Genomic DNA, 21,813 nt, shown 5'->3' on the forward strand with positions numbered 1-21,813 from the left:
CCATTCTTCTGCGTGTGGGAGTGTTGCTGCTTGTGGGTTCTGTCAGATTTAATTTTAAAAGGGTTTGTTGTAGTTCATCTGCTGATCTGCTTCTGTAAATTGTACCTTGGTAGTTAAATCTGACTGAAAAGGGGAAGCCCCATTGATACATAATGTTGTGGCGCTGCAGTTCCATTAGTTGGGGTTTCATGGATCGTCTTTTAGTAATAGTAAGTTGGGATAGGTCAGCAAAAATTTGATAATTGTGTCCTTGAAAATTAAGTTCCTTTTTTTCTCTTGCAGCAATTAGTATTTGTTCTTTCGTTCTGTAATAATGAAATTTTGTGATTATATCACGTGGGGGTCCATCTTTCTTTTTGGCTGTGAGGGCTCTGTGTACTCTGTCCAGTTCTAAACGTTCAATAGGGATATCTGGCTTTAGTTCTTGTAATAGAGCAGTAATAGTAGATTGCAGGTCTGTCACAGTTTCAGGTATTCCCCTTATGCGCAAGTTTGAACGTCTGGCTCTATTTTCGTAATCTTCGAGCTTAGTTTGAAGTATTAAATTCTCTTTTTTTAATTGTTCCAATTCTGTTATATTTTCTTGGGTTGTAATTTCAATTTCATCCATTTTTATTTCTAAGGCTGCGGTGCGGTTTCCCAGCTCTCTTATTTCTTTGGTTAGGCTTTTTGTTATTTGGTCTGAGGTTTGTTTTAAAGCCTTATGAAGCATCTTTTCAAATTGTAATAATATTACTGGGGATACTGAGGAGGCTTGTGGAGAAGTTTGTGAGAGGATTTGTTCTGTATCTGACTCAAATGGAGAGTCTTGCTGTGACATTTTCTGTCTGTGAGAGCGCCCTGATGCTGTATCTTGTGAGGTGACTGGAGCTGCTTCAGCTGCAGTGAGTGCCTGTGAGCTCTTTGTGAGGTGATTTTTATTTCTGCCACGGTTTCCTCCCAGTACCATATTTCCTGCTCAAACTTTCACAGTTTGTTCCCTGGGGCAAAAAGGTTCAAATGGATACCTTTTGAGCCTGCAGGCTCCGCTTTGTCCTTCTCTTCTCTCCTCAGCTGTGTGGAGCTCTAACAATGCATGTCTGCTCCGCTAGGCTCCGCCTCCTGCCCCCCTGGATCTAATTTTTTTCAAGGATTATGTATATGTCACATTTTGCATAGTTGATGTGTCCTTTTTTATTGTAAAAAAAAAGAGAAGCATGGTTTCTGTATTAGTTTAAATGTAATGACTCAAGTTGTAAACTGAGCCTCATAGCATCAAGCAGCATTTGAATATTTTGCAAGCCTGTATATACCTGATAAAACAAATCAGGAAATAAATAGTTTATTATTTTAATAGTATCAGTTTAAAAGTAATTCAAGTACTGGCATAAATTTTTACAAACCAACACAAGGGTATTATAAAGTGCATAGTCTGACCTCACTACCACGTCATGGCAATCCCCCAAATTCTATGCATGTACTATGTTTCGTTATTTGCATTTGACTGGACATGACCTCTAAGCTCCCCTCCACACACAACAAAACTCTAATGCCGTGTACACACGATCGGAAATTCGGCCAGCAAAAGACTGAGCTTTTGGTCGGAAAATGCAACCGTGTGTATGCCCCATTGGACTTTTGCTGGTGGAATTCCCGCCAGCAAAAGATTGAGAACATGTTCTCTATTTTTCGGTCAGAAAAAGTTCCTATCCGAAAATGCGATCATCTGTACAAATTCCGACACTCAAAAATTTCTACGCATGCTCGGAAACAATTCGACGCATGCTCGGAGGCATTAAACTTCATTTCCTCGGCTCGTCGTAGTGTTGTACATCACCGCGTTCTTGACGGTCGAAAGTTCAGAGAACTTTTGTGTGACCGTGTGTATGCAAGCCAAGCTTGAGCGGAATTCCGTTGGAATTTAGTTTTTTTTTTAGTATTGAATAGAGTGGAGAGGGATTAGAACCCCTGTCAGTTTTCATTGCTTTCTGTGCTCCCGTTAAAGAGGAAGTAAACCCTGATTGGTTTAATTTCCTCTTTGTTCCCCCTGCAAATTAAAAGCATAATGGGCTAGTATGCATCGCATACCAGCCCATTATGTGGCACTTACCTGCAAACGAAGCCGTGCTGTTCCCGCTGGTGGCCGCATCCATCTTCGCCCCTCCTCCTTCCATGGCTGCGGACTCCAGCTCTGTGCTTGGCCGGAGCCGCATGACGTCACTCCGGCGCATGCGCACAGGAGCCGTCAGTCACGGCACTTGGGAGTGAAGAAACGGCACGGAGGGCCGTTTCTTCACAGCGCATGCGCCAATGACATCATCGGCGCAGTGTACAGCAAATATCTCCTAAACAGCGCACGTTTAGGAGATATTTCCACTACCTATAGGTAAGCCTTATTCTAGGCTAACCTATAGGTAAAAGTCACAATCAGAGGTTTACAACCACTTTAATGAGATTCCCCCCTCTCTATTTGTCCTGTTTACCATTATCAGTGAAAGTAAAAGAAAATCCCAAATTTTGGGTTGTCCCCAGAAAAGTAATAGCGGGGGGGGGGTCTTCAAATGAGGATACTAGTTTTGGTGACCTGGGGATACCCAAGGAATTCTCTTAATTTTCTCTCACTTCCTGTTTGGCTATGGGACAGGAAGTGAAGGGAAATCTCCGCATTGGGACACAGATGACGAAAAAAAATCTGACAGGGGTTATAACCCTCCCTTAATCTATCCAAAATGGAAAAAAAATGTTTTGCCTATAGTTCTACTTTAAGGCTTCTGAACTGGCAGCTCTGAGAATGGTATTGTGGGAAGCCAAAGGTAGTGTCACGTGGGGCATATCTATATAGAACTAGGTGTAGGCTTTTGGCAGCAGGCTGGGGCAGCGGGAGGTTGGTGTGTTGGGGCCCCACTAGTCATCTGTTTAAAGGGACCCTGTCATTAACTTAAAAAACTGCAGGTAAAAAAAAAAAATCACGGAAACAAACTATTTTAAAACCTTACTTGCAGCCTTTCTTTTCCCTAAATTACTTTTATTTAAATAAAATGTGTCTTTGAACTTTTGACTGCTCCAGGAAAGTCAATTCCCTAGTACAGCCCCCTTCTTCCTTTCAGACCTTGCCTCTACTAGGAGTGTCTAATTACTGTCTGTGCTGGCCCAACTCTTTTTTTCACCTCCCTACATAAATGTAGCTGCCATGCTAGGAGCGAAGGGCGATACTATAAATTTTCACTTAAATGGGTATTTTGGGTCTGCTGACATCATAACCAAGATCGTGGCACCCAGTAGCTGTCTTGGGGCTTTTGGATCTCTACGCAAAGGAGGCTCTTACTGGTGTATAACATGCCAAAAATATTCTCGACTAAGTGAAACCTTGACTTTCTGAAGGTTTATTATAGACACACAACCTGCTTCGACCATAAAATAAAACAGAGGGCGCACCGGCCTAGTGCATTATTTTAAAAACCTGACTTTATTTAATGTAACAGGGGGTGAGTATTATACTCACAAAATGACAATTGCATCAAAGCTCATCAAAAAAAACAAAAAACCACGGTACATCATGACATGTGACAGGACAATTGGAGATCCAACAGGCTAACGCGTTTCGAGGACTTGCCTCTTCCTTAGAGCCACAACCTACTTCCCACTTGGCTACATCTAGATCTTATAATAAGTGGTGCAGACACCAAGCACTACATTGTGAGATATGGGTCAAAGTTTTAGCATGCCTAAAGTGGTTCTAAAGGCTTTTACCTTAACTTCTTCTTGCCCACGCTATAGCCAAAAGCACAGATTTCCAGTTCAGGAAGGGTGTCCCGCACACCCGCTGGGACCCGCATTCGGCATGCTCTGTGACTGCTGTGACTCTTTACCATGTGATCCGCTGTGTCCAATCACAGATATTCACATGTAAACAGACTTGAGGTTATCAGCAGTTCTTTTCTCCCATGCTGTGTCTCTGAGGACAGGATAGCCATTAACTATCAAGACTGTGAATACATTGTTTACATTGATAATCAGGGCACTGGTCATCAATGCCCTGATTATTTGAGCAGCCCCATCAGTTTAGCTTATTAGTGCCCATCAGTCCCACCTCATCAGTAGTCCACAACACAAAGCATACACCGCTCAGGCCAACGAGGTGCAATGTTTTTCCAGGTGCTCGCCCCGGATCACCACCGTTGCTGAAGTTTGTAGAAGAAAGAAAGTGGCCGCACACTGGAAGGAGAAGTTTGCTTGACAGAAATCTTTATTGTTGCATGCCAGATAGATGATACAAGACCAAGGTTAACATTTCACATGGATATAGCATGCTTGTTCACAACATTGGTATAGCTTCATCTTCAGTTACTTATAGTGTGCACCCAAATCAAAGCACACCCAAAACAACCCGTGTAGAAGAAGCAGCTGATATACATGAACAATCACATACAAATAGGTTAAAAGCATTTCATAGTCTAGTAACTAGGAAAAGAAACTTCAAAAAACCCCATAAAAAAAAAGACAGAAAAAATAAATGATAAAAGTAAAAGAAAAAAAAGGAAGAAACATTAACAGTGTCACCTATATCCATGAGATTAAAAAAATGATCAGTGAAGTTAAACGGATAAAAACACTGATGAGAGAGACCAATGGACTATTGAAATTATATGGACATAACATATAAACATATATAAATACATATATCCAAATAAACAAAAATATATATGAAATTGCCATATTGTAAAAAGAGCCTATGTTCAAGAGAAAGGCAAAAAATATCTCTTACCACATCACATTACAACGGCAATAGATATGGCATTGTGCAAATACATGTATTTTGCTACATAAGATAAAAACAAAAAAAAAGTAGCAAAAGCCTGCACAATGATGATAAGAAATACAATGTTGCAGACTAAATTGTTAGTGTAACAGAGAAGATGCCAGAACAAAACTAGAGAGAGGGAACATTAGATGTAAATGGTTAAGTGTTGTGTCCAAACACTGACAGACAGACCGATCTCATATCTTGGGAAGAGTATAGCCCCACAAGTCGTCTTCAATGTCTAAAATCAAAAAATCATCAAATGAGATAAAAAAAAAAATCTATCAATTTGATCAAACAGAAGGGTAAAGAGACCCCCTAGAACAGTGATGGCCAACCTTGGCACCCCAGATGTTTTAGAACTACATTTCCCATGATGCTCATGAACTCTGCAGTGTAGTTGAGCATCATGGGAAATGTAGTTCCAAAACATCTGGGGTGCCAAGGTTCACCATCACTGCCCTAGAAGCAAAGGGCAAAATACAAAATATATAGAGATATGGGAGAGATGTCATTATAGCTGGTGATGAGAGAAGTGGTTCATATTACAAAGGGGACCAAAGTAAATGAATACATAATACTCTAATTGGAAAGCATCTACTCATAAGTGTGTGACGTCCCATTCAAAACTCAAACCATAAGGTATACGCGTTTTGAATTGGAAAATCCAAAAAACTTCCCTTTTACAAAGAAGCCTAAAGGCATCTCCCCCTCTCTTGGGTGTAACAATCTTTTCAATACAGGCGGTCCCCGGGTAACAAACAAGATCGGGACTGTAGGTTTGTTCTTAAGTTGAACTTGTTTGTAAGTCGGAACAGGTAAATTTATTAAGCGTAGGTCCAGCCAAAAAACTATTTAAGCTTTTTGGATAGCATAGGGAAGGGTTAACACCCCTGTAACATTTGTTTTGCTGTCTGTGCCCCTGTTCAGAAGATTTCACCTCACTTTCTGTCCCAATGACAATTGGATTTGGAAAATGTTGAGTTGTTGTGGAAAAGGATTGGTGATAAGCATCAGTGGAGACACCTTTTTCCCCATAAAAACTCTTATGCCCTTTACACACGATCGGACATTGATCGGACATTCCGACAACAAAATCCATCGGATTTTTTCAGATGGATGTTGGCTCAAACTTGTCTTGCATACACACGGTCGCACAAAGTTGTCGGAAAATCTGATCGTTCTGAACACGGTGACGTAAAACACGTACGTCGGGACTATAAACGGATCAGTAGTGATTAGCTTTAGTCTCTTAATTTATTCTGAGCATGCGTGGCACTTTGTGCGTCGGATTTGTGTACACACGATCGGAATTTAAACGATCAGATTTTGTTGTCGGAAAATTTTATATCCTGCTCTCAAACTTTGTGTGTCAGAAATTCAGACGAAAAAAGTCAGATGGAGCCCACACACGATCGGAATTACCAACAACACAATCCGATTGCACTTTTTTTGTCACAAAATCTGACCGTGTGCACAGGGCATAACAGGAGTGAAATTTCCTTCCTAGGGGTAGATTTCCTCACACTTCCTGTTGTCTCCCTCCATTTGTAAGTCAGATATTTGTAATTAGGGGACCGCCTGTAACTTGGAACCCCACCACAGAAGTGTCCCCATCATGGTATTGATTAACCGCTTCCGGACCAGCCGCCGCAGTTATACTGCGGCAGGTTGGCTCCCCTGAGGCAAACCACGTAGCTGTACGTTGGCTCGCGGGGTGCGCATAGCAGGCGCGTGCCCGCTGCATAGCGGGGGTGCCGATGCTTGCGGCCAACAGTCGCGATGACCGCCAGCCATGAGCGATTGTGACCAGGAGACACAAAACAGGGACGAGTGTGTGTAAACACACATTTCCCTGTTCTGACAGGAGTAAAAGATCGTGTGTTCCTATTGGCTAGGAACCACGATCTGTCACTTCCTGTAGTTAGTCCCTCCCCCTTCAGTTAGAATCACGTAGCAGGGAACACATTTAACCCCTTCACCACCCCCTAGTGTTAACCCCTTCACTGCCAGTGACATTTTTACAGTAATTAATGCATTTTTAATCGCACTGATCGCTGTATTAATGCCAATGGTTCCAAAAATGTGTCAAAATTGTCCGATGTGTCCGCCATAATGTCGCTGTCAGGATAAAAATCGCAGATCGCCACCATTACTAGTAAAAAAAAATTAAAAATAATAAAAATGCTATAAATCTATCCCCTATTTTGTAGACGCTATAACTTTTGCGCAAACCAATCAATATACATGTATTACGATTTTTTTTACCAAAAATATGTAGAAGAATACATATCAGCCTAAACTGAGGAAAAACGCTCTTTTTTTTGTTTATAGCGCAAAAAATAAAAACCGCAGAGGAGATCAAATACCACCAAAAGAAAGCTCTATTTGTGGAAAAAAAAGGACGTCAATTTTGTTTGGGTACAACGTCGCACGACCGTGCAATTGTCAGTTAAAGCGACGCAGTGCCGAATCGCAAAAAACACTCTGGTCAGAAAGGGGGTAAATTCTTCAGGGGCTGAAGTGAATAAAATGTCGGGCGACATTAGTAGATTGTTTTTTCTCTATACTATAAAGATGCTCTTGAAATCTATCTCTAAGTCGCCTTGTGGTACGTCCTATATACTGCACATTACGTGATTTACAAGTGATCATATAAATTACGTATTCGTTATTGCAGTTATAGAATGATTGAATTCTATGTTCTCTTTCGTTCGAACACGAGTGTACCATGTTCAGGTCCGCACAAATGTTATTCTCTGAAAGGATAGGTAAATATTTATTCACAATCTTCCGAATATCTCCGAACTCCTCATTGAAGGGTGTACTAAGTGTGGGTCTCGCTTTGCTGAACCGATTTACCCTTTTTTCTCTGTCACGAACCTTGCTGCCTTTAAAGAGATCCCCTCTATTTTTGGTGCTTACGATAGAGAGAGCCCTGTCGAGCATCCACCTGGGATACCCTCTTTGCATGAAACGTGAATACAAAGCTCGGGCCTCTTTTTCATATGTACTCTGATCACTGTATATTCTACGAACTCTCAGGAATTGACTGACCGGGTTGCCCTTAATGGTGTGCCGTGGGTGACCTGATCCTGCCATCAACAGAGTGTTGCCAGACAATGGCTTTCTATAGAGGCTGGTGTGAATAATTGAACCGTCGCCATAAAGATGAACATCCAAGAAACTCATCCTGCTTCTATCACACTGTCCTGTAAAATGTACATTTTTATCGTTATTATTGAGGTGCTCTAGAAAATGTTCAAGAGCACCTAAACGAATATCAGCAATGAATATCAGGTCGTCTATATAGCGGCGGTGCATTCTAACGTGGGATCTAAAGGGGTTGCCCACTCCAGATATGTGATGGCATTCCCACCATCCCATATAAAGATTGGCAAGCGAGGGAGAAATTTTTTTTTTTCAAATATAAGTTTATTCAGGCATAAGAAAGGGCATTGCCCCAAAGTAAAATCATGTACAAAAATAACATTCAAGGACGCAGCTTCTCACAGCATCCTAACTGGGAACACAACAATATTTCCTTCCAGTGCATATACATATACATCTTGTTGAGCTATGTATACAGTGTTCAACATTGCTGCAATTCTTATATATATCTGGACGTCCCTTTCCTTCTGCCATTTTCCTTGTTCAGAACAGTAGATAAGGAGAGTAATAAGGCTATAAAGAGAAAGGAGAGGGGTGAGGTAAAGAGGAGTGTAGAGAATGGGGAAGAGGAGGGAGGGGAGGGAGGGGATGTACGGAGACGGCGAATGTATTTGATTCAGGGTGTATGTATCATTTTAGAAGGTCGGGTGCCTCAGTCACCTGCCATTAGACTCTGTCCCTCTATAGAGAATATGAACATCAGCCAGTTCGACCAGATTTTGGTGTATATCTCATTTTGATGTCGGGCCGTGAGGATGAGATCCTCCATTTTCCTGATGTCTTCTACTTTTCTGAGCCACGTGCCCATGGTTGGGGGTTTGGTAGACTTCCACAATAGTGGGATACATGACTTTGCTGCATCTAATAGATGGATAGATAGTAGATAGATAATAGATAGATCAAAGATTTTTTATATGCTTTGCCCGACATGCCAGTCGCATGTAGTAAGAAAAAGCCAGGATCAGCCAGGATAGGGTGTTCTGTAAATTTTTGTACCGTTTGTTGTATAGTCTTCCAGAACTGCCCCAACATGGGGCAGCTCCAGAAGATATGGCGGATCGTACCCCCGATCTCCTCGGCATCTCCAACAGAGCCCTGAGGAGGATGAGAAGAACTTTTGTAGTTTTGTAGGTGTATTGTACCATCTAGTGAGTAATTTAAAATTAGTTTCTTGCATCCTTGTGCATATTGAGGATTTAAATGTGAAGTATAGAATGTTTCGTTTTTGACGCGTTGTAAACGTACACTGTAATTCTCTTTCCCATGCTCCTATTGCGTGCATTTGGTGGTTTTCTGGTGGTGTGATCAGCAACTAGTAGGTGGGCGACAGCGCGTGATGGAGGACTCCCTCCTCCGAGCAGTAAGTTTCGTAGGTAGTCAAGGTCTGGTCAAGACCTTCAGGAGGAGGTAATGTTTTAAGTTAATGCGTAAGTTGGAGAGCCCTCAGAAATCCAGATGGAATGGCCCTTCTGGGTTCATGAGCTCAGCTGCTGTGGGCCACCGACCATTTGCGACAAAGTGTGATGCCTGGAAGTAGCCTAGGCCACAAAGAGATCGAAAGACTGGGTCCATGTATCCTGGAGTGAAGTCTGGGTGTCCCAAAATCGGGCGTAGTGGGGAGTTGAGAGACGTAAGTTGTAAGCGTATGAAGAGGGATGAGCAAGTTCGCGTAGTTACCCCTATCAAAGGATGGTTCTTTATTGTACGTGGTAGGGAGTCGTGACACCAGGGCGCTCTATTTAATGGTACAGTACTTTGTGTCTGTTCCAGCTGGGTCCACAATTTAGTGGACTGATGCCGGATCCAATCAATAAGTCTGGTCAGGTGGGTTGCTTGCTGGTATTTGCAGAGGTCTGGTACCGCTAGGCCTCCATATAATTTGGGAAGTGTGAGCAGTCGTTTGTTAAGTTTGGGCTTTTTGTTAGCCCATATAAAGTTAGAGAAAAGGGCACTTGTCTGGTCGAAATAGTGAGAGAGTATTTGAATCGGTAATGCCTGTAAAAGGTACAGGAACTTTGGAAGGATGCACATCCTAAGGATGTTGCATCTGCCAAACCATTAATGTAACCCTGTGTTCCATGTGGTGAGTAAGGTCCTAACTTTGGACAATAGTGGGGGGAAGTTCAGGGCAAATAACTGTGATATCTTAGGGGGAATATATACGTGCCTAAGTATTTAAGGGCTGTGTTAGTCCATTTAAATTGAAACTATCCCTAAGAGTAGTGAGAAGGCATGAGGGCAGTCCCACGCTCATGGCTTCGGACTTGTTAAAATTGATCTTCAGGTTGGAAATAGTACCATATGTTTGGAATTCTTGTAATAAATTGGGGAGAGAAACTACTGGGTTAGTGAGAGTGAACAGCATGTCATCTGCATAGGCAGCGATTTTCTGCTGTGTCTCTCCCATGGTCACCCCAGTTATGTCCGGGTGGGCACGTACGGTTCGCAGGAAGGGTTCCAGTGACAGGGCGAAGAGAAGTGGGGATAATGGACACCCCTGGCGAGTTCCATTCTTAATCGTGAAGGGGGCTGACAGAACTCCATTCACACAAACCCAAGCTGAGGGGTCAGTGTAGACTGAGTCAATCCACTTAAGCATCCTATCTCCCATTCCCACATGTCTTAAGACAGAGGTCATGAAGTTCCAATCCACCCTGTCAAAGACCTTCTCTGCGTCCGTGCTTAGGAATACACAGGGAGTCTTCTTTTGATTCACTACATGTATGTTAAGTACTTTGGTTGTGTTGTCCCTGGCTTCTCTTGTGGGGACAAACCCCACCTGATCCAAGTGGATCAAAGATGGGAGGTACTTTTGGATCCTAGTAGACAGTATTTTTGTGAATATTTTGAGATCAAGTAGTGAGATTGGTCTATAGCTCCCACAGGCCGTTATGTCTTTCCCTTCCTTGGGGATCACTGCAATATGCGCTGATAGTGTGTCCCTAGGTATATGTATTCCAGAGTCCAGTGAGTTAAATAGTTTGTGCATGGATTCTCCCAGGGACGGTAGTAGGATTTTGTAATATTGGGCCTTAAAGCCATCTGGTCCCGGTGCTTTCCCTATTTTCATGGATGCCACTGCCTTCTGTATCTCTTCCAAGGCGATGGGTTCGTCTAACAACTCACTGAACTCTGTTGGTAGTTTAGGCATTTCAGATTTAATTAAGTAATCCTCTATTTGCAGTTGCGGTGAAGGCGTCTTTTGTAGATTGTAAAGGGAAGAATACATTTCCCTAAACTCAGTCGCTATTTCCTGTAGGTGTGTAATCTTCTGTCCAGAAGACAACATGATACGGGGGATATAATTAGCAAGGATCTGTTCCTTCAGTGATTTGGCAAGTCATTTTCCACATTTGTTTCCCGATTCGTATGTTACTCGACGGCAAATTTGTAACGCGGCTTTCGCCCGAAACTGCATTTAATCTGTGATTTTGTTTCGTAATTGCTCAAGTTCTGCCTCTCCTGCTGGAGTCTGAGCATGTTTGTGTCTTGCTTCCGCTAAGCGTAAGTCATGGAGAAGAGATGTCATCTGTATCGAACGTGTCCGTTTAATGCGTGCCCCGTGTTTAATTAAGACTCCGCGGATCACCGCCTTATGGGCTTCCCACACGATTCCGGGGTCGCTGCCTGGAGTATTATTAATTTTGAAATAATCATCTAATTCCTTTAAGACATCTTTAAGTACCTCTTCGTCCTGTAAAAGGCTTTCGTTTAGTCTCCATGTCCTTGATCTAGTGGTGGTGTTATCAGTCAGTGCGTACGTCAACTAAACAGGGGCGTGATCAGACCATGTAATGGACCCTATCTTTGAATCTCGAAGAGCGTGTAATTGGCCATGTGGGAGTAGGAAGTAATCAATCCTTGAATAGTGTTTGCGTGGGGTCGAGTAAAAGGTGTAGTCGCGCTCAGTCGGATGGAGTCTCCAGACATCAATCAACTGTGCCCTGTGTAGTGTCCTGGATATGCGTTTCCTAATGGTAGGTGTGACTGAAGAATTCCCAGAGGAAGTGTCCTCAGAAGGAATTAGCGGGACATTAAAGTCACCGCCTACTATGAGGTGACCCCCGGTGAATTCTAATAGGGCATCCATTATGTTGTGGAGGAATTGGTCTTGGTGACAGTTGGGTGCATAGATGTTTGCAAGGGTCACCTGAACTCCACCAATCTCACCCTTAAGGAACAGGAATCTTCCCTCTGGGTCAGATTTTATATCCGTGCACTTCCAAGGGACTCTATTTGAGATGAGTATGGACACTCCACGGGTCTTAGAAGACCTGTTAGTCGAGTGTTATACCATTGGGAAGAATTTATTTTTCAGTATGGGAAGGTTACCACTTTTGAAATGTGTCTCCTGGAGTAGTGCCAGGTCTGCCCTATGATGTTTTAGGTTGTGTAGGAGCATCTTTCTTTTTTCCGGCACGTTTAAGCTATTCGTGTTTAATGAAGAAACATTCACCTTCTCCATGTCTCCCGGGGAAGAGGAGGGATGGGGTTCAGTAGGTACAAAAAGTGGAAAGGAGACCAGCAAGAGGGGAGATTGGAATAGTAAGAAAGAGTTAGTGTAGGAAGGAGAAATAGAAGAGAGAGAAAAAGTGAACTAATACCTAAAGCGCACTAACTGGGTGCACTAACTATACTCCAGAGGAGTGGCACAATCGTGCTATAACGCTGCGAGGGAGAAAATTTAGCCCCCATCGCTGCTCCACATTATTGCAGGAATCACACCCAAAACAAAAAAGTTATGTGTCAATAAATATTGGAGAGAATCCAGGACAAACAAATCTGTGCTCCACAATCAAATTGGTATCGTGTTCCAAATAGAAATTGATTGCCTCGATAGCTAAATCATGGGGGATAGTCCAGTAAAGACTCGAAACATCGCAGGTGATCCACATGGAATCTCTGTCCCATATTGTGTCATCGGCGCTGCTAAGGAGGTGATTGGTGTCTTTGAGAAAACTGGGAAGTTTACCAACCAAGGGCTGTAAAACATTGTCCAGCCATTGGCCCAGTCTCTCATTCAAAGAATCGATACCTGAAATAATTGGTCTCTCATATAAAAGGATCCAATCCTTTATGGGTCTTGGGGAGATGGTGGAAAATGGGTGCTATGGGGTATTCTGGAACTAAGCTTGTAGCGAATTTATTATCAAAAACACCCAGGCTAACCCCTTTATTTACCAGACAAGTTAACAACATTTTGTATTTTTTTACTAATGTCGCCCGACATTTTAATCAATACCATGATGGGGACACTTCTGTGGTGGGGGTCCAAGTTATTGAAAAGATTGTTACACCCAAGAGATGGGGAGATGTCTTTAGGCTTCTTTGTAAAAATGGAAGTTTTTTGGATTCAAAACACGTATACCTTACGGGTTAAATTTTGAACACACTTTTATAAGTAGATGCTTTCCAATTTTATTAGTATTATGTATTTATTTACTTTGGTCCCCTTTGTAATATGAACCACTTCTCTCATCACCAGCTATAATGACATCTCTCCCATATATCTATATATTTTGTAATTTGCCCTTTGCCTCTAGGTGGCCTCTTTACCCTTTTTTGATTAATTTGATTGATTTTTTTTTTTTTAATCTCATTTGATGATCTTTTGATTTTGACTTTGAAGTGACTTGTGGGGCTATACTCTTCCCAAGATACAAGATTGGTCTGTCTGTCAGTGTTTGGACACAACACTTACCATTTACATCTAATGTAACCTCTCTAGTTTTGTTCTTGTGTCCTCTCTGTTACACTAATGCCCCGTACACACGATCGGACTTTCCGACGGAAAATGTGCGATCGGAGCTTGTTGTCGGAAATTCCGACCGTGTGTAGGCTCCATCGGACATTTTCCATCGGATTTTCCGACACACAAAGTTTGAGAGCTTGCTATAAAATTTTCCGACAACAAAATCCGTTGTCGGAAATTCCGATCGTCTGTACACAAATCCGACACACAAAGTGCCACGCATGCTCCGAATAAATTAAGAGACGAAAGCTATTGGCTACTGCCCCGTTTATAGTCACGACGTACGTGTTTTACGTCACCGCGTTTAGAACAATCGGATTTTCCGAAAACTTTGTGTGACCGTGTGTATGCAAGACAAGTTTGATCCAACATCCGTCGGAAAAAATCCATGGATTTTGTTGTCGGAATGTCCGATCAATGTCCGACCGTGTGTAGGGGGGCATAACAGTTTAGTTGGCATCGTATTTCTTGTCATCATTGTGCAGGCTTTTGCTACTTTTTTTTGTTTTTATCTTATGATGAGGTCATTTTTATTTATGTAGCAAAATACATGTATTTGCACAATGCCATATATACTGTCGTTGCAATGTGATGTGGTAAGAGATATTTTTTGCCTTTCTCTTGAACATAGGCTCTTTTTGTATTATATACATGTATTTATATATGTATATATGTTATGTCCATATTGCTTCCATATTCCATTGGTCACTGTCATCAGTGTTTTTATCTGTCTGTGTTTTTCACCAATAACTTTTTTTTCTTTTTCCTTTTACTTTTATCATTTATTTTTTCTGTCTTTTTTCTAATGGGGTTTTTTGAAGTTTCTTTTCCTAGTTACTAGACTATGAAATGCTTTTAACCTATTTGTATGTGATTGCTCATGTATATCAGCTGCCTCTTCTACATGGGTTGTTTTGGGTGTGCTTTGATTTAGGTGCACACTATAATTAACCAAAGTTGAAGCTATACCAATGTTGTGAACAAGCACGGTATATCCATGTGAAACATTAACCTTGGTCCTGTATCATCTGTCTGGCATGCGACAATAAAGATATCTGTCAAGCAAACTTCTCATTCCAGTGTGTCACTTTCTTCTACACGCCTCTTCACCAGTGCCCAGTAGTGCAGCTTATCAGTGCACATCAGTGCCCCCTCATCAGTGCTCATTATTGCAGCCTCATCAGTGCCCATTAGTGCTGCCTCATCATTGCCCATTAGTGCTGCCTCATCATTGCCCATCATTGCAGCCTCATCAGTGTCCATCATTGCAGCCTCATCAGTGCCCATTAGTGCAGTCTCATCAGTGCAGCCTCATTAGTGCCCATCAGTGCAGCCTCATTAGTGCCCATTAGTGCAGCCTCATCATTGCCCATCAGTGCAGCCTCATTAGTGCCCATCAGTGCCCATCATTGCAGCCTCATCAGTGCCCATCAGTGCAACCTCATCAGTAAAGAAGAAAAATTACTTATTTGCAAAATTTTATAACAGAAACCAAGAAAAACCTTTGGGGTTTTTTCCAAATTTTTTTCGTTTGTTGAGCAAAAAATAGAGAACCCAGTGGTGAATAAATACCATCAAAAGAAAGCTCCATCTGTCTCAAAAAATTATAAATATTTCATTTGGGTACAGTGTTGCGTGACCACGCAATTGTCTTTCAAAGTGTGACAACTGGAAATTGGCCTGGGCTTTTCCAGCTTCATTTTGCACGGTACCATCCATTGCAGTCATTACAAGCACCCACTTACTACGCAGGTCAAACACTGTTTCGTTGTCCACCTACAGACCTATCAGACAGGGTAACATTACACCTGCCACAAGGTACCTGACAGTAACGATTGTTGGGAATACTGTACTCCTAAACCATGGATGGGCACTTTCAGGAGTGCTTGACTTTGCTGTAATTTCAGGTCTAGCTTGTTTCTCTTCCCTATCATCCCTGAATCTATTGTGGTTCTTCATCAGCCAAAGGACATAACACTTGAGTCCCAATTAAGTTTAGGGAGCACCTGCAGTGGCTGCTGTGTGAATGAATTCTGCAAAGTTTTTGTCAGGCTTTATTCATAAAAACATTGTAACAACATTTTTGGTATAATGTATTTTGATTATATTTATTGTGCGGATCAAAAGAGTTTCTCAATCTTAACATAAAGACCCTTTTCTAGTTTTTAGCAGCTATGAAAGGATTTAACCCTTTTGCTGCCATTAATACTGTATATGTCTAACCTCCACTACAGTCAGATGCAGCACTCTCTGTCTTTCCCTTCGGTGCTCCTTCAGTGCAGAGTTTTAACTAGAACCTTCAGGGCCCCAGTGCAAGAAACCATAAAGTGCCCTCTTGCCCCCAGCCAGGGCCCTTGGCGGAACACCAGAGTCTGGTCGCAAGTGCGACCTTTGCGACCCTGGTAGTTCTGCCACTGGTGTCAGTAGTTGTTTATTTTTTACTTTATTTTTTTTACCATTTTTTTTATTTTTTATTTTTTTTACAATTTTATTCTTTATTATTCTTTGCAGTTGTTTAGGAGCCCCACTGGGGGGCTTTGGTGAAATATCAGGGCTTTTAACAGACCTCTGAAGTTTCACCTGTGTTGCCTCAGCTGCACAGAATGAATAGACAAGAACTCTGTACAGAGCTTCCTTTTCATTCACCAACTAAAGCATAGTAAACACAGTTTACTGTGCCTCAGTTATGAATGAACAGAGTCAGTGATCAGTACAAATCACTGTTTGTATTCATTAAGACAAGGAAAGGGCCGGTAAATTACACATTTATGGGCCCCTTCCCCGCTCTCCATCCTGACACATCCCCCGCAGCAGTCGGTGGTAGAGGGGAGGGGGAAGCTAGCAGAGCTGCAGGGAGGACGAGGGGGGGCCAGAAGAGCACATAACAGGACAGAGTACACAGCAGGGCAGGAGAGAACAGGAGAGCAAACAGAGGGGCAGGAAAGCACATTAGAGCACACAGTGGAGCAGGAAACCACATGAGAGCACACAGTGGGGCAGGAAAGCACATGAGAGCACACAGTGGGGCAGGAAAGCACATGAGAGCACACAGAGGGGCAGGAAAGCACATAAGAGCACACAGTGGGGCAGGAAAGCACATGAGAGCACACAGAGGGGCAGGAAAGTGCATGAGAGAACACAGAGGGGCAGGAAAGCACATAAGAGCACACAGTGGGGCAGGAAAACACAGTAGAGCACACAGAGGGGCAGGAGAGCACAGGAGAGCACACAGAGGGACAGCAGGACCTGGATAGGAGGGGTGGCATGTAGAGCATGTAGAGCATGTAGAGGGGAGGCATATACAGCAAGCACAGGAGAGCACACAGTGGGGCAGGAAAGCACACAGTGGGGCAGGAAAGCACATGAGAGCACACAGAGGGGCAGGAGAGCACACAGAGGGGCAGGAGAGCACACAGAGGGGCAGGAGAGCACAGAAGAGCACACAGAGGGACAGCAGGACCTGGATAGGAGGGGTGGCATGTAGAGCATGTACAGCATGTAGAGGGGTGGCATATACAGCAAGCACAGGAGAGCACACAGTGGGGCAGGAAAGCACACAGTGGGGCAGGAAAGCACATGAGAGCACACAGAGGGGCAGGAAAGCACAGGAGAGCACACAATGGGGCAGGAGAGAACACAGAGGGGCAGGAGAGCACACAGAGGGGCAGGAGAGCACACAGGAGAGCACACAGAGGGGCAGGAGAGCACACAGGAGAGCACACAGAGGGGCAGGAGAGCACACAGAGGGGCAGGAGAGCACACAATGGGGCAGGAGAGAACACAGAGGGGCAGGAGAGCACACAGAGGGGCAGGAGAGCACACAGGAGAGCACACAGAGGGGCAGGAGAGCACACAGAGGGACAGCAGGACCTGGATAGGAGGGGTGGCATGTAGAGCATGCTTTCAGCAGCTGCAGGAGGGGATCAGTTTTTCTGCATGCTGCCCTCGTCACTCATCCTATCCAGGTGTATAGGAGTGCAGCACAGGGTTGCAACCCCTGCGACCCCTCTAGCTACGCTCCTAGTTCAGCATTATTACAAATAATGCATGTTGCAATGCAATGTCAATCCTGCATTGTACGTACTGGATGCCGGCCCTGCTCAAAGTAGGTTATGAGCTGGAAAGACTCTGCTGGAGCAAGGAATATGATTGTCCTGCATCCCTAGTCTGAAGGAGCAGTTAACACTTGCAATGTGGGGGGCCTCATTGCAAGGATCAATGTTATCCAATTCCTAGAGGAGGTGTGTTGTAGTTCACCAGGAGATAACAAGAAGGGCCGACAGCACAGCCTGGGATTTCAGCACAGCAGAGGCAGAGTTATCTGTCTATTGTTCCTACCTTTGGCTCCATTTGCATGGGTGATCACACACGCTGCACCTTCCAGTGACTGGAAGCATCTGGAATTGACAGATGTGGATGAATAGTTGCGGCTGCTGAGCCCATATACTGCATTGAGTCACAGCTGGCTGTGCAAACAGTAATAAATAGCTGTGGCTATTGCCAGCCTGTCATTGCATCAGTGACTGCAGCTATCTGCAAACATCTAACAATTTCAGCTGCATTAATTCACAGATTCCTGCTGCTAGAAAGTTCATCAAGTTAAATCTCATGCAATTGAAGCCTTAAAGCAGTGTTAAACCCAAAAGCAAACCTTTATTATATTTCAGCTTACCAATCCTTTGATGTGATGTCTACATTAGTTCTCCTTTTTTTAGGCTTTCTTCTATTTTCATCTAGTGATCAAGCCAGTAAAGTCTGTATTTTTTTTCACAAGGTCAAGCTCTCCAGCAGAATGTATCAATTTACATGGATGAGACAAATCAACTACTCACAAAGCCTTCCACAATGTAGCTCCCAGCTACATCACTAGCCTTGTCTCTAAATACCAACCTACTTGTTATTCTCAAGACCTTCTGCCCTCTAGCTCCCTTGTCACCTCCTCCCATGCTCACCTTCAGGACTTTTCCAAAGCCTCTCCAATCCTATGGAACTCCCTACCCCAATCTATCCGCTTATCTCCTACTCTATTAGCTTTTAGACGATCCCTGAAAACCCTTCTCTTCAGAGAAGCCTATCCTACCCACACCTAACAACTGTATTTTCATTATCTTCATCAGATCATCCCCCACAGTTATTACCTTTTGTTCCACTTGACCCTCCCTTCTAGATTGTAAGCTCTAACGAGCAGGACCCTCTGATCCCTCCTGTGTTGATTTGTATTGTAAATGTACTGTCTGTTCTCATGTTGTACAGGCATACCCCACTTTTAAGTACACAAATATGGTTTATTTACTAAAGCTGGAAAGTGCAAAATCTGGCTCACTTCTGCATAGAAACCAGTGAACTTCCAGGTTTTATTACCAAAAGCTTAATTGAACAATCTGGGGTTAGAAGCTCCTTGGTTTCGATGTAGAAGTGAGCCTGATTTTGCACTTTCCAGCTTTAGTAAATAAACCCCATTGTGTAATTAAAAGTGGGGTATGCCTGTAAAGCGCTGCGCAAACTGTTGGCGCTATATAAATCCTGTATAATAATAATAATAATTTAACAATGGCATGGTTAATTAAAATGATCAGCTTTTATTTATACATGCAAAAGCTTTATCCCAAGAGGAAAAAAAAACTGTTTGCTGCAACTGATTAAAAAGTGTGAGCTGGAGTTTGGCTTCACTTTGTTAGTGCATCTAAATCTGCTAATACATTTAACACCCCCCTCCCCACCAGACTGACAATTCTGCTGCCTGCTGTGCCTCCTGTTCTCATTCCTCCAGCGCTGTGTCTCACTAATACAGGAGGTGGGTTACTGGTCAGATTACCAGGTGAAAACAGGAGGGGTAAAGCCAAAAGAAAAGAAAATGAATGCAGCCACCACATCTAATGATTGGTAAGCTGCAATATAATATATTTTTGGTTGAATACCGCTTTAATAGGCTTACTCTAGAGCAGTTTTGAATGCGCTCAGGAATAGAGTGGGAAGGAAATTGATGAAGTCATAAATTTAGCCACATAGAGGATGTGACTGTCCCTCCCCTCACACTCACACACCCCAGATTTAACTGCTAAGCATTGCCTTCATTAGTATGATAAACTCGCTGCATGATTTTACTGACCGCGCATTATGTTTCCGGGAAATAGGCTGCACCTTTTTCTGTGGCCGCTCACATATTCACTCATTTTTTGTATATGTAAACCTAATCACTAAAATCTACTTTGAAGCTTTAACCTGCTAATGTCAGTTCAAAAGTCAGCTCAAAGCACACTAAAAAGAACACCAAATTTCCCTATAGCTCCCTCCCACCCCTCTAGCACATGTAAGGGATTTTTTTTTTTTTTCTGGACTTAAGTCCACTGTCCGGATCCCTCACTGCCGCTGCTTCCTACTATGGGGACCTCTGATCCAGATAAGCAAGCTTATCCCTCACCATCCAAACCCCTAACTTCCCCTCACTATGATGTCATTCCTCTTCTGGATCCCGAGAGGACCCCATCACTAGCCAATGGGAAGTGTCCACATCACGCAGGCAGTCATGTGGACACCAGTGGCGTAGCGTGGGTTGTCAGCACCCGGGGCAAGGCAAGTAATTTGCGTCCCCTGACCTGCGGACTTTTAGCTATCCCTGAGTCCCTTCAAATACAATAGTACTGACCTACCTGATTCCTATACTGACCACTATACTGAGAACTACACTGTCCACTACACTACATTGTCCACTACACTGACCACTATACTATACTGTCCACTATATTACACTGACCACTATACTGTCCACTACACTGACCACTACACCATCCACTATACTACACTGACCATTATACTGACCACCATACTACACTGTCCACTATACTACACTACACTGTCCACTATACTACACTATACTGACCACTTTACTACACTATACTGACTACACTGTCCACTATACTACACTACACTGTCCACTATACTACACTATACTGACCACCATACTACACTGTCCACTATACTACACTACACTGTCCACTATACTACACTGACCACTATACTACACTACACTGACCACTATACTACACTATACTGACCACCATACTACACTGTCCACTATACTACACTATACTGACCACCATACTATACTGACCACTATACTACACTGACCACTATACTACACTATACTGACCACTATACTACACTGACCACTATACTACACGATACTGACCACCATACTACACTGTCCACTATACTACACTACACTGACCACTATACTACACTGACCACTATACTACACTATACTGACCACTATACTGACCACCATACTACACTGTCCACTATACTACACTACACTGACCACTATACTACACTATACTGACCACCATACTACACTGTCCGCTATACTGACCACCATACTACACTGACAACTATACTACACTACAATGACCACTATACTACACTATACTGACCACTATACTACACTGTCCACTATACTACACTGTCCACTATACTGACCACCATACTACACTGTCCACTATACTACACTGTCCACTATACTACACTATACTGACCACCATACTACACTGTCCACTATACTACACTACACTGACCTCCATACTAAACTACACTATACTAACCACTATGCTATACTTCACTAACCACTATACTGGCCACTATACTACACTGTCTGTTATACTACACTGACCACTACACTACACTGTCCACCATACTACACTGTCCACAATATTACATTATACTGACCACCATACTACACTGTCCACTATACTACATTACACTGTCCACTATACTACACTATACTGACCACCATACTACACTGTCCACTATACTACATTACACTGTCCACTATACTACACTATACTGACCACCATACTACACTGACCACTACACTACACTGTCCACTATACTACATTACACTGACCACCATACTACACTATACTGACCACCATACTACACTGTCCACTATACTATACTGTCCACTACACTATACTGACCACTATACTATACTGACCACTATACTATACTACACTAACCACTATACTGACCACTATACTACACTACACTGACCACTATACTGACCACCATACTACACTACACTGACCACTATACTATACTGACCACTATACTACGC

At 43.0% G+C, this 21,813-nt stretch overlaps 1 protein-coding gene across 1 annotated transcript in view; it reads left to right on the forward strand.

Annotated features, from left to right (window-relative positions):
- Window positions 1-21,813, forward strand: part of LOC141133281 (intercellular adhesion molecule 1-like) — a 109,868-nt gene that overhangs the window by 19,895 nt on the left and 68,160 nt on the right. The window lies entirely within an intron of this gene.

This window comes from Aquarana catesbeiana, linkage group LG03 (genome assembly GCF_042186555.1).
Source record: "Aquarana catesbeiana isolate 2022-GZ linkage group LG03, ASM4218655v1, whole genome shotgun sequence".
Taxonomy (NCBI): Eukaryota; Metazoa; Chordata; class Amphibia; order Anura; family Ranidae; genus Aquarana; species Aquarana catesbeiana.